Genomic DNA, 12,792 nt, shown 5'->3' on the forward strand with positions numbered 1-12,792 from the left:
AAAAAAAAAAAAAAAGAGGCAGAACTCATGTGAGGAGAAATAAAAGAACAAATGGATGAAGGGGGATGAAAACAATCATTATCAAAAGGAAACTGGTAATAAAATAATTTCTGATGTCTGGTCTACTTTCTATCATCAGTGGAGTTGGAAAAAAAATAAAGAGAAGGCAGGACAATGATTTACAACCAATTTTTCTAAATCTAGCATCTAAACACCAACAAAAACCCCACCTCAACCACTCAGATGTGGCAGTTTCTCTTTCCCACACACCACTGGCTTCACTTTCAAACCCCTGAGTGTGCACTTGCTTGCTAATATCTGTTCTGATAGAAAATTCTCACACAAGCAAAAGAGCAACCTTTCATCAAATCTTAGCTTAAAAAACCACCTCACAATTTCAATTAAAATCTCAATTCTAAAGGCAAAGAGAGGAACTTCATATTAGGACTTGTGCAATTGAGAATCAAAGCGTTTTAAAACAGCATAAAAAAAAAAAAAACTAATGCTAAAACAGAGACTGAAAAGCCTCAGGCATTCTTTCAAGAATTTAGTGCAATGTTGTTCACCATTAACACCATTTTGCCAAGGCAAACAACAAAGAGTTACTGGTTAAGTTTTTAGCCATGTTTCATCAAACATTAAAGCTTAGTTTTAAACCTAATGAAAAGGACTTGGACTCAGATGATCCATGTGTGTCCCTTCCAGCTCAGGATACTTCATGATTCTATGAAAAAAAAACCACAAAAAATCACTTCTCTCTTCAAAAGACAGTGTACAACCCCAGAGGCCCTGGGGCCCAGCCAAAAAGGGATCAATAAGAGATCAATATTCCCCAGGCAGAGTGGTCCAAGGAGAGGCACTGCATGTGGTTAACCCCCCCCCACCATTGCACAACCAGAGATGTCAAGGTTGTTCAGGGCTCCCCCTCCAAATCACCTCTTTAATAGCCAAGCAGTCATTTTTTTCATCTTGTCAGCAGGCAGGCAGATCATTTCCCTTACTTGTATCCCCATAACCCAGGTGAAATCTTTCATACAATTATTTCACTGAACTAACTCACTAAAACATCCAGGAAATTTATTTCCAAGCTTTCTCTTGCTCCCTTATATTTCAAGTAAACTTTCAAGCCAGAATCACTCTTTGTAAACCAAATCCGCAAGAGAAATTACCTGGAAACTTCACCCAAGTCCTTCTGCAGAGAGCAGAACACAGCTTGATAAATCTGGTGTTATGAAATAGCACCTGAGGTTCAAAACCTGAGAGCTGAATCATATTGCTTCCTTTAGGCCACACTGCTATTAGAATATCTACCAACAATTTCCCAGGCTCATCTGCCATTCAGAAATGAACTGAACAGCCTATGTGAAACACAGATTGTTATCCAAGCATTAAGAACAGTTTCTTGCTAACTGAGGAGATTTAAAAGCAGCAGCTAATAGGAAGCTGTACCATCAGGAATATAAGGCAGACGTGGACATGGAGACTCCACCATCCCAGGCTCTGATCTGGAACAAAGGAGTTAAGCACAACCTTAATATGAGTTCACTAATTTAAAAACCCCAGTAAACAGAGACATGCTGTTCCTACCTGCAGCTCTGGTATAATGAAATGGGTCATATTTATTTACAAAATCAAATTGAAAGAGAAGTCTGGGGAGTCGAGGGAGGGAGGGAGTAATTAGTGGCATCCCTGATCCCACCTCAAGGCAGGTCTCAAAAGGCTTGGAGGGAACAAGGGAAGCAAAGCTTACACATAATCAGAGCTGTCAGAGACTCCACGGTCTCTGTGGATGTGTCCTGGTGCCTCCCTGGCAAAGGAAGGCCACAAACAGCACTGACAACAGAGCACAGGGCTGGGAGAAGCCTCGGGAAGTCACTACTCCAGCACAGCCTGCTGCTGGAGCAGATGGCTAAGTGGCAGGATACAGCCAACCTCTTCCCCACAGGAGAAAAGGAGAGCTGTTGGAGCAACAAACCCTGCACTGCTAATAAATCTCCCCGGCAGATCAGCACAGAACTGTGGAATTCCTCTGCTCCCATGGAAGGCAGGAATGGCATCACAGGGACTGAGGATTCTCCAGCCGCAGGCAACTCAGGCTGGCACCAACCCAAGCCCTGCTGCTGCCACAGCTTTCCACATATATGGTCCTGCTTTCCTGCTGGATCCTCAACCTTCACACGAGGGAGCAGAGCCAAGTGCTGAGATACAACATAAAATTCTCCCAGGCACAGAGCACCCAGATGGGGTAGACACATTAAAAGTGAAGGCTGGCAAAGGTGTGTGCCTTGTCACAAGGCTTGGGACTTGCCACGACCTTGGAAATAACTGGGGAAAAAAAAACAGTCTGTAACTTCAAAGAGCTCCTTTAAACAGGAGACATTAGAGATGGCAATCAAACAGTGGAAACAAGACAGTTTCATTACCACAGCCAGCTGTTAGAACCATCATCAACCACAGAAGGAGAACACTTCCCTGTACAGATAAGGTAGGAAAAGCAGATTCACTTTCATGGTACAGTTCGTTTGTTTCTAAAAATGTTTCTCTCCAGCATTATGCCAGAGGCCAGAAAAATGCAAGGAATGCAAACATTTATAAAAGATATAACCATTTAAATAAGGCCCCACTTCCCAAAATATTATGACATTTTTAACCCACCTCAACTCACTATGTCACACCTGATAGCTTCTAATGCTTTAAACATGTAACTACACACACTTCTTTGTGGGTGACTGGAGAAAATAAAGATATGTCAAACCCCAAGAAAACACAGAACTAAAAAGGCACATCACAGTACATAAACTGGAAAACACAAAGGTGTAATTAAACATGAAGATACTCCAGGACACAGACTACTACATTAGACCAGAGACAGACTGATTTTGTGATTTCTGAGTATGAAAACATAAAATACCAGTATGCAAGCCCTGTCCTCCTGCTTAGCGCTGCATAAGCTGTTTTATCCACAGCCAGAATCACCTGGAAAAATTCCTGCTCTTTTCTGGGCCTCCCAGCCCCCCAAAAATCCTTGAAATTGCATCCTTCCACCAAGACTGGAAATGTCACGCTGTAATCAGATCAGTGACCCGTCTCCTCTGGGACCCTGCCAGCGCTTCAGAGAAAGGCAGGATCATTCCATAAACCACCAGGACAGCTTCCCAACGCTTGATCCCATTCCTTACTCTACAGTGCAGAGGGGGAACGCAGCCTCCTGTCCACGGTGTGTTTGTTATGTCTGCGGCCACCAGAGCCTTCCACACGTCGCCAGGGAGAGCTTTGCAGATTCAACTCGTGACAAAAAGCTGTTTGTAAAATGCAGAACACTTTGTACCGACATCCACTGGCATCAAGTTTCGCCCAGGATGACAGAGAGGAAAACTCCCGTGCTCCCAGTTAAATATCCTGTCCGTGTGAGGTGTGAGGAGTCCCTCGGGGCAGGTGCCAGCCCTGCCCGGGTTTGGGTTCTCTCACCAACACGGCACCGGGCACAGCCCCATCACGTGCTGCCCTGTCAGTGCAGAGCCCTCCCTGCTCTCCCCAGCAGCCCCGGTAAGTCATGCCCAGTCGATGCAGATGACTCAGCACACCTCAGGGGCACCCTCGGCTCAGCCTCTGCCCTTTCAGAGGGAACCAGAGCGTTACCTGTTCCTGGCTTTGACTTATTCCCCACGGCATTTCGTTCGGCTTTTCTTCTCTGAGCAGCGTCACTGCCTTCTTGACCAAAAGTCTGAATAATCGTTTTTATTGTCTGCTGTTCTTTTAGTCCTGAAGCCGTTTCATTTTTGCTGAGTCTTACTCAGAGCTAAACCAAGCAGAGCTTCCTGTTGCAGTTACCAGTGAACACAAGTAAAGCCTATTTAGTGCTAAGCTTAACACTACAGCAGCTCCTCGGTGCCAAAACAAACTCAGGCCTGCCAACCGATCTGCTCACGCAAATACAGCTCTTGGCTAATCTATTATTTAATCTAATAAAGAAAACACCATTTCATTAATTCTTTTCAAGACTCTTACTCCTTGGTAGGAACTTGCACATTTCTAAGAAGCAACCACATGCAGTTCTCTCTCCTGTGAGACTGGTTCTGTGACACATTAACTATTTCAAAACCCCTCTGACACTCTGAGATTAAAAATAGATCAGCAGCCTAAATTAAATTAACAGACAACCGTAAAACAATCCCCAACTCATAGGATCACCACAGACCCACACCAGCTCTAGGCACCAGCTGAAACCTCTCCATGCGTGCCCAGTGCCAAACAGACAGATTGCTGCCAGTGTTTCAAACAACCTTTCTGTTTTCTACTCCGGTGTGTTCGTTGTAATCAACAGCATTACTGAGGACAATTAAGTAGCTTTCTTCTTTCCCCCGACTTGAAAAAGTCCTGAATTTAATTTTAGGGAAAAACTGACCTGACAACCCATGGGAAACCCTGCCCAGCCAAAAGTAATGGGTTGTTATATAAACACACTGTACTGCCAACTTCACAGTTCACAGAAAGGGATAAATCACACTTGCTGTGTTTTCCACATCCAGTTCCACAGAAAAAACTCTGAAATAAAACCAAAGAGAGGGGAAGTCCAGGCCTGATCAGAGAAGAGTGGGTAAAAGAAAAAAAAAAAAACCTTCTTACCTCTGCCTGGGCAGCTCCATGAACAACACATACGATAAGCCCAGAGGAGTATTTGTGACCGATCGCGGGTTCCTTTCCCCTCCTGTTTGCTCTCTGAAAGGTCTGTGCACACCCCGAGTGGCAGCGAGCGCTTCACTTCCTCATTCCTGCCCGGCGCATGCCTGTCCTGCTCCCAGCACCGCCCAGAGCCGAGCTCCAACACAACATTCCCACCCAGCACCCAAACCTGCAGCTCCCTGTGTGACACATCTTCCCACCCTTCCCTCGCAGCTACACAGACACCCGTGGGATGCACTGCCTGGACAAGTCATCTTTTTTTTTTTCCTCTTTTTTTGAAGAGACAGAAAAACAATCGTTAGATTGTTGTTAGACAGAAAAAGAATCGTTAACACCATCAAAATTCTGTTCCTAAGTCAATGAAGCTCAGTTAAATCTGATTCAAGATCTACTTGCTTTTCTTCTCAGTAATTTTTATTTTGACAGCAAAAAACAAAGGAAGTTTACTTAATTTCATGCAAAAGTCTTCCTTGGTAGTCTGTGAAGTATGTTATGAAAATGGGGCCAGCTAAGGACAAGATGTTATTCCTTATTTGAAATTTCCTGCCTTGTAACAAGGTGAGGAAAACAAACAACCAAACTACCAACATCACAACTCTACCTCAGTACTTCTCCAACAGGGGCTCTAAAAGCAATTTACAATGATTCAAGCTCCACAACATCCTGTGAGGCAAGAGCTCATGTCTTACTGCACAACAGAAGACTGTTGAATAAAGTTATTTATCCAGTGTTTCACTGAAAAAACACGGAATGAAACCTCATATATGATTTTTGAAACCAAATATATAATTTTCTTGACCTCTTATTCTCACCCAACATGCAGTCACTGGTCTTGCACCACAAGGGTCGTGAACATTAAAATATATACATAAACTAAAATACACACATACATTGCTCTACACATGCATGTGTGGAAGAAGCCTAAACTTCCTGCTCATACCCTCCAGAACATAAAACCTGCACGTGGATCAAACAGTAAATTTTCAGGGAAGATAAAGGACTGACTTCATCATTTCTGGTTGATATTATACAACCCTTACAGCTTATTTAAAAGAAAGAGGAACAACCAACACTTACTAGTGAATGGTTTTGTTATCTATCACCTATTCCTTCTACCAATCATGATGGCCCAGCCCACAGGTGATTAAATCCAGGGAGTTAATAGCTGACAAGCACCTCTACAACACTTCCTTTCATTTCAAGTTAAGGGTTCTTACATTTGTCAATGCAAATGACTATGACATTAACACATGGATTCAACCAGGATTAAAAAAAAAACTGATGAAAAGCCAAACAGATGAACAGAAGAAAGGCAGAAGGCATTCCAAATATCCACAGCAGTTTTCAGAACACAGGTTCAACTGGTCAGATCCTCAAAGGGCTCTCAATTCTGCTGTCAAGGAGGCAACCAAACAATTTGCTTTTCCCAGAGCAGACAGGTTTCAAAGAAGCCACGGTAAAGATAGAGAGGACAAGCTTGTAAAAGTCATCAGATTCAAGGGTACAGACACACATTACCTACTGCTGCCAGCTAGAGGAGTCACTGCTCTTCCTCACTCATTCCTTTCTAAGATATTCCAGCTGAACTGGTTGCAGTTGTCCCGGTTGAAGCTCTAAACATAGATCTTTATTAATAAACACAGGTAGGCAGAAATGTGGGTGGACAGCAATTACACACCCAATACCTCGTTTTATCTGAAACAAGGCAAACAATCAGCCACACAAACAGCTCACCTGAAATAAAACTCCAAGTAGCAGACTTCAGGAAGAGAAAGCACTGGGAAGTGGGTAGAGCTCTGGGGACTGCAAACTTATGTTCCATATGCCCTTTAGTGATCTGATGCATCACAGCCATAGCAAGATTGGCATCTGCTAGTGAGAAACCTTATTACAGATGGAAATCACCAAGGCCAGCAGCGTTCTTTTCCAAGCAGAGATAAACTACAGTTACCTGATAACTCCTACTAAAGGCATCTGGTAGATACAAAGTCAACTAAGGAAGCGGAGGGGGGAAGGTCTTGTAGCCACTGCAATGCCTTTTATAATTTTGTAGACATGAATCATTTCAGACCCAGCACAATTCAATGAAAGAGCATTAAAGAAACAACCTAACAAAAAGGTACAAAGTGCTGCTTGCCACCCACGCTCTCCAGGAGCTGACTCAGCAGCAATAACTGTGCCCTGGTGGGGGTGACACTGGGCTACAATAACAGCAGTGCTGCAGCGACAGATAGTGGGACAGAGCAGGGCACGGCCAGAGTCTGGCTGGAAACACTGCTCAGAAAACCTCTCAGAAAGCTCTCCACCTCCAGTACAACCTTTACTACTTATCCCACACACCCTCTCCCCAGTAAACTTTTGTAAAATAAATACTCTCTCTGAAAAGAAAAAATAATCCAGAAATTGGGGGGTTTTGTAGTGTGTTGTGAAAATATCACTGAAAATATTTACTGGATAAATTTACAAGGTAAGAACCCGGTAAGAGCCTGAACTCCCTCCCTGCCTCCTTCCTGTTCTGTTCAAGAGTTCGCATTACACTTTGCATTCTCCTAAACATGTTCCTGTTTGTTTTCAAACTACCTGGCAGATTTCAAAAGCCCAAACCTCCTGTGTCGAAAATTCCAGGTGCGATAGCAAGGAAATGCTGGAATACACTGTAAGAGCAGTGTTAAGTGAATATAAATGCTACTGCCCAGCGCAGGCAAGAGGAAGCTTCTTTTTCAAGGAGTTACGAAAGTGTAAAAGGTAAGAGTAAAATCCAATTCTATAGAGAACTCCACAAGTGCTCACAAAACAGGTATTTTCAGTGCCCATTTTGTCTCAGAACTTCTTTATAGTGGGATTTTCCCCCCTTCCCTTTTAATTCCTCTGATTTGGAGGAGGTTTTCTTGTCACTCAGACACTGCCCCCATTTTCAAAATAGATGTCAGAGCTTCATGTTCATAACTGTTTACATAAGCAGTCTCTAATAAAGCTTCAGTTATTCTATTTACCTTCAAAGCAATTTATTTTGGAAGACTGCACTTAAACATCAAAAGATCTTTTAATAAAAACAGAAAGCCATCCAAGACCAGCAAAAACTAATGAATTTTTAAACAAAACTACCGATGTAGTTGCTTGTCTGCCTGTTTAATTCATGAGTTCATTTTAAACATATTGTAATCCCAAGGAAGGTTATCTTGTTCTGTGCTGTGTACAAAACAATCTCTACCCTATTGCAGTGTTATTACAAAAGGCAACGGAGCACCTGGTTTGGTGGCACAGACATTTTATCATACCAGGAGTCCACAATGACAAAGGAAGTTTTTCACCCCCGAGCCTTATTGTGATTCTATCATAATTATTATGTTATAATTCTGTTTCACCATTCACTCAAAGGTTTTGAGACAGGATTATTAAACTAGATCAGCTTCAAGAATTCAGCTCCTCTACTTCAGGGCCCTGTTCAGTCACCCCTGTGGTCTCATTTCTGCACTGTAAGAAGCTGTATGGCCCCAGCAGGTTCAGACAAAAGATGCCCATTTGCAAACAGGAAAATGCTGCTGTGCTCAGCACTGCAGTGGAACCAACCACTTCCAGAGAGTGCAGGCAGGCACTGGGGAGCTGCTATAGAAGATAATCCAGGTTTTCCTCTTTTCTCTCCCCCATCCCAGCGAAGTCCAGCTGCTCTCATCCTGTCTAGAGCTAAGAAAATCGTTAAAAGATGAGTGAAACAAGTGTCCTTGTGTCCAAGGACGCCGGTGGGATCGTGGGGTGCATCAGGAAGAGCTCTGCCAGCAGGTCAGGGAGGGGATCCTGCCCCTCTGTCGGCCCTGTGAGGCACATCTGCAGCGCTGGGACCAGCTCTGGCTCCTCAGGACGGGAGGGTCACAGAGCTCCTGGAGCAGGTCCAGGGGAGGCTGTGAGGATGCTGAAGGGATGGAGCATCTCTGGGAGCAGGAAAGGCTGAGGGAGCTGGGGCTGCTCAGCCTTGAGAAGAGACACTGAGAGGAGATCTCAATGTATGTTGGTATCCAAAGGGAGGGTGTCAGAGGATGGCCCAGGTTCTGCTTGGGGAGCCCAGCAATGGGACAAGAAGCCATGGGCAGGAACTGATGCCCAGGAAGTTCCACCGGGACACGAGGAAGAACTTTGCTGTGCAGTGCTGAGACCAGAGGGGGTGTGGAGTCTCCCTCACTGGAGATATTCCAGAGCTGTTTGGACACAATCCTGTTCCATGTGCTCTGGGATAACCCTGCTGGGGCAGGAAGGTGGGACCGGATGAGCCACCGTGGTCCCTTCCAGCCTGACTCAAATATTTTGGGGTTCTGTGAAAACACCCAAAGTGTAAACAAAGCCAATCACAGCCACCACCTCCAAGTGTGATGCTCCACAGCACTGCAGCAAGAGCACAGGTCTCTCTTAACACAGCAGATGACACTGCCTACCACAAGCTCATAACGTGGGTGAGCCATTTTAGCCCTGGGAGGACCCCAAGCATCCAGACTCACACTTGCATTCTACCCCCAGTGAAGAGATACTGAAACTTTACCCATGTGGCATTTTCAGAGCAGTTTCAAGCGTGGCTTAGAGTGGGGCAAGTCAGAACTGCTTCTCAGAAACTCCTCCCATGACAGCTCTAGATCTGACCTGCATTATCCATGCCAAGGACCTAAGCCTGTCAAAACCAAATTTCTTTCCTTCCCACATTAGCTTCTGACAGGCTCCAAAAGACGTTTCAGAGCTCTTAAATGGTCAAGCAGTCCTGGAAACATAAGGGAAAGAGTGGGGGAAGCAGAGGAGGAAACTTCAAGACAGCATCTTTTAGCACCAACACAGATCTGTCAAGTTTTCAGATGTAGTTTCATAAGCAGCTTATTTGGGCACAACCAGGGCAACACAGATTTTTAAGCATTTCTTTATTAACTAAAGAACTGGCAGAATTTTAACCAGACATTTAAATGCATTTAAGCAATCCTAACATAAGGATGACTAGACCAACAGTTTGCAATGATGAGAGTTAAGTGAAAGGGAATAAGGAACATGAGCAATAACAACCTGTGGAATTGGTCCTTTATACTCAATCCACCCAAAAACTATGCACGTTTCAGAAAAACAATGCTTCACAGCTAGATTTAACCAACATTTAATGGTGAAAGTCATGCAAATAGAGTCAAACCCATCCTTTCACTCACTGTAGTTAGAGCAATGACCAAATGAATGCTGCAGCAGCACTTAACTCTTGTTTCCCTACAGCTCCTAGAGCCCAGCTGCAAATAAGGAAGCAATCCTGGAAATGCTACAACAGTGGATACAAAAATAGCTTCCAGGACTCAACAAAGCCAGATATCCTCCTCTGCCGAGAGCTGTAGTAGCTTCGCTGGCAACAACAGCAGGAATATGAAGATAAAGAACATAAATTGCAGAGATTACTATTCTGCCTGTTTCCATGACACAACTGGGTTTAATAACACAACCCAGCCTACACCACAGCTCCGGAGTCATCCAAGGTCAAGAGGCAGCTCGTTGCAGAAATGGCACCGAGCCTGGAGAGTTTCAGCTCCCTTGTTAACAGTTGCATAAATAAAAAATTAGCTACTCAACGTACTATTCAAGATTTTCTCCACGCCTCTAATGGGTCTGTTGTAAAAATCCAAACACTACTCGGCACTGAAAAACCTGCTCCTCGCTTGTAAGCGGTGTTAAATTACCACTCACACAGGGCTTAAAGTCTTTTAAGTATCAGCAGGAGAGGTCACACAACTGTTGCTGAAAAGCAGGTTAATTCAGGTACTTCTGACTCAGAAGGTAATTGAGCCTCATTTGCTTTAAACGCTACTGGCAGCCGGTGATTCAATTTGTAGCACTGCTAAAAAGAGCAGTTCCAGCGACCAGAAATAGCCCGGGGCAAGGTACTCCTTTTGAATGAGACTTTTCATGTAACCTTCAATTAGAAGCCAAAAAATCCCACCCTTAAATATTTTGCAGCTTTGGTGTTAAGTCTCACCTTCCAGATTTATAAAAATAGCATCTTTTCTTTACAGCTTTACAAGATCATTAAAAACAGTACTCGTGGTTTCAGTGAGTGGAAACAAAAGGCTCCAGTCTCAGGGTTTCCATTAAACACCTACTCTTAACCAATAACAAACATCTCGAGCTTAACCACAAAAATGAAAGCTGCTGCCTTTGTTTGTTTTTAGAACAGGAAAAATTCAAGATACTCATTTATTAGAGAAAAAAATCCAAGCCTCCAATATCCCACTGATCCTCCTCTCAGTAATGGATGAGAGGTATATTTATTTTTGGCAGGAGCCTGAATTCAACTGGGAAAATGAGTATCCTACATCCTCTTGAAAAGAGGTTTTGAATTATAACCCAGGTTATAAAAGTTTAAAGTTACATAACTTGAAAATCATCCAAGCAAGAGGGCAAAATACAATAATCCTGGGAGTTACCTATTAAAATCCAGTGCCAACTTAATGAGTTCTGCTGCTCAGGACTTGTAAAAAGAGTTCTACTTCAGACAGGTAGTTCTGTCTTTTAAAACAAAAGTTCTCTTATTTAGTGCTCACTTCGCATCAAACAGCCCATGAAGAACAATATTCTCCTTCCCAGTCCTCAAAGATACCTTCATCTCTAAAAGACATTACGACTGCACACAGGGACTACACAGAAAAATACTTCCATTTTTCAGCTTTCTTTTTTACAGCTTAGAACATAGAACCTGGCTGCCAAGCTCACCATCACTGCTGCAGACCAAGCCAGGATAAATGACAAGCCAGCCTTGTACAGACAATATTTGCCCACTTGGTAATTTGCCCCCGGTAAAACAGCAGGTATCCAAAAATATGATAAGGCATAGGAAGGGAAAACCAGGCATGTAAACCATTACCACCCATGCAGTCAGTATCAAATTCACACATTCCTGTGTTTACCCACTCAGTTTTCTGAATAAAAGCAATGACAGTGAGCTAAAGCTGAATGACAAACAATTCAAAAAAAGAAAATTCTCAAAATCTGTAAGCCAAAGGCAGCTGTAAGAGCACTCTTGAAGCCCTCAGAATGGCACAGGGATTTATTTTCTTTAACACAACAAAACCTGACAAGAACAAAGTATTTAAATGTATTTATTAGCATATTGCAGTCTCTGGATTTCCAGGGGCTTACTGTCAATTTTCATTCTGTAATGACAACTCACATAGCAGCTTGTCACATTAACGTGACTGACTGGTCCCACTTCCCAAAAGCTACAGCAAGTGCTGAAATTACATCAATGAATTATCAGATGTGCCTGAAGGAGAGGATTGCTGTCACTCACTTCCCCTTCCTGCAGGCTCCCGAGCACTGTCATGTGAGCTGGCAAATGAACTGAGGGCTTTCTTTCCCCCCTCTCCTGGGGCAGGGGGGAGAACAAGGAACATTTTCATGTATCAGGTGAATACAAGTATTACTCACAGGAAGGCACAGTGGAATGTCAGTCAGTTTTTTTCCCCTTTAGGTTTTTACCTAAAATATGCTCGTGACTGTTTGAACACCTCGTGAGTAATCGCTCACTCCACATCCCTTCTCCTCCTGCACCTCATTGACCACCACCCCATCACATCCCCCAGTCCCGACCCCACGGAGTGCCGGGGAATCCTTCCTGTGTCCTGAAATCACCCACACCGTGCCCAAGCTGCAGCTGGACAGAGCTCAAGTTGTTCTATTCTAAACTGGTTTCGTGAAGCTGAAAACCCACATAAAAATGGCTGGGAGCACGTAATTCCTCCTCAGATACACACCCAGAGACTTCCCCACCCAGTCCTTGTGTGCTGCTTTGTTAGAAACAGCCGACTGAGAAGTTCCACCGAGAAAGGAGTGGCCAGAAAAGCTGATTACAGATCTCACTGCTCGCTGAAGCCATGTAAATCACACAAAACCAGGAGGGAGCTATTTCATTCCTATGAACTACAGTGCAGAGACCTCAACACTGAAGGCAGAACACCTCAACTGCTTCATTTCTACACCTGGTACAGCAATAAATGTTAAAAAAAAAAAAAAGCCTGAAAGCAACTTGCCAGTGTTGATAACACTTGTTATTTTTATTCCTTCCTACAGAAATTAGACAGAACATCACACATTAAGGAGAGA

The 12,792-nt window shown here is 43.7% G+C and overlaps 1 protein-coding gene across 13 annotated transcripts in view; it reads right to left on the minus strand.

Annotated features, from left to right (window-relative positions):
* The window catches only part of RC3H1 (ring finger and CCCH-type domains 1), a 53,318-nt gene that overhangs the window by 32,070 nt on the left and 8,456 nt on the right, over positions 1-12,792 (minus strand). Inside the window, exon 1 of one of the 13 annotated variants that reach the window (XM_027892862.1) lies at positions 4,627-4,718. The exons of the other annotated variants lie outside the window; for them this stretch is intronic. The gene's annotated coding sequence lies outside the window, so the exon portion shown is untranslated. Of the gene's footprint in view, positions 1-4,626; positions 4,719-12,792 lie in introns of those variants that run through there. 13 annotated transcript variants of the gene reach the window in all.

This window comes from Empidonax traillii, unplaced genomic scaffold (assembly GCF_003031625.1).
Source record: "Empidonax traillii isolate 1590-97213 ecotype Southwest subspecies unplaced genomic scaffold, ASM303162v1 scaffold372:size565953, whole genome shotgun sequence".
Classification (NCBI taxonomy): domain Eukaryota; kingdom Metazoa; phylum Chordata; class Aves; order Passeriformes; family Tyrannidae; genus Empidonax; species Empidonax traillii.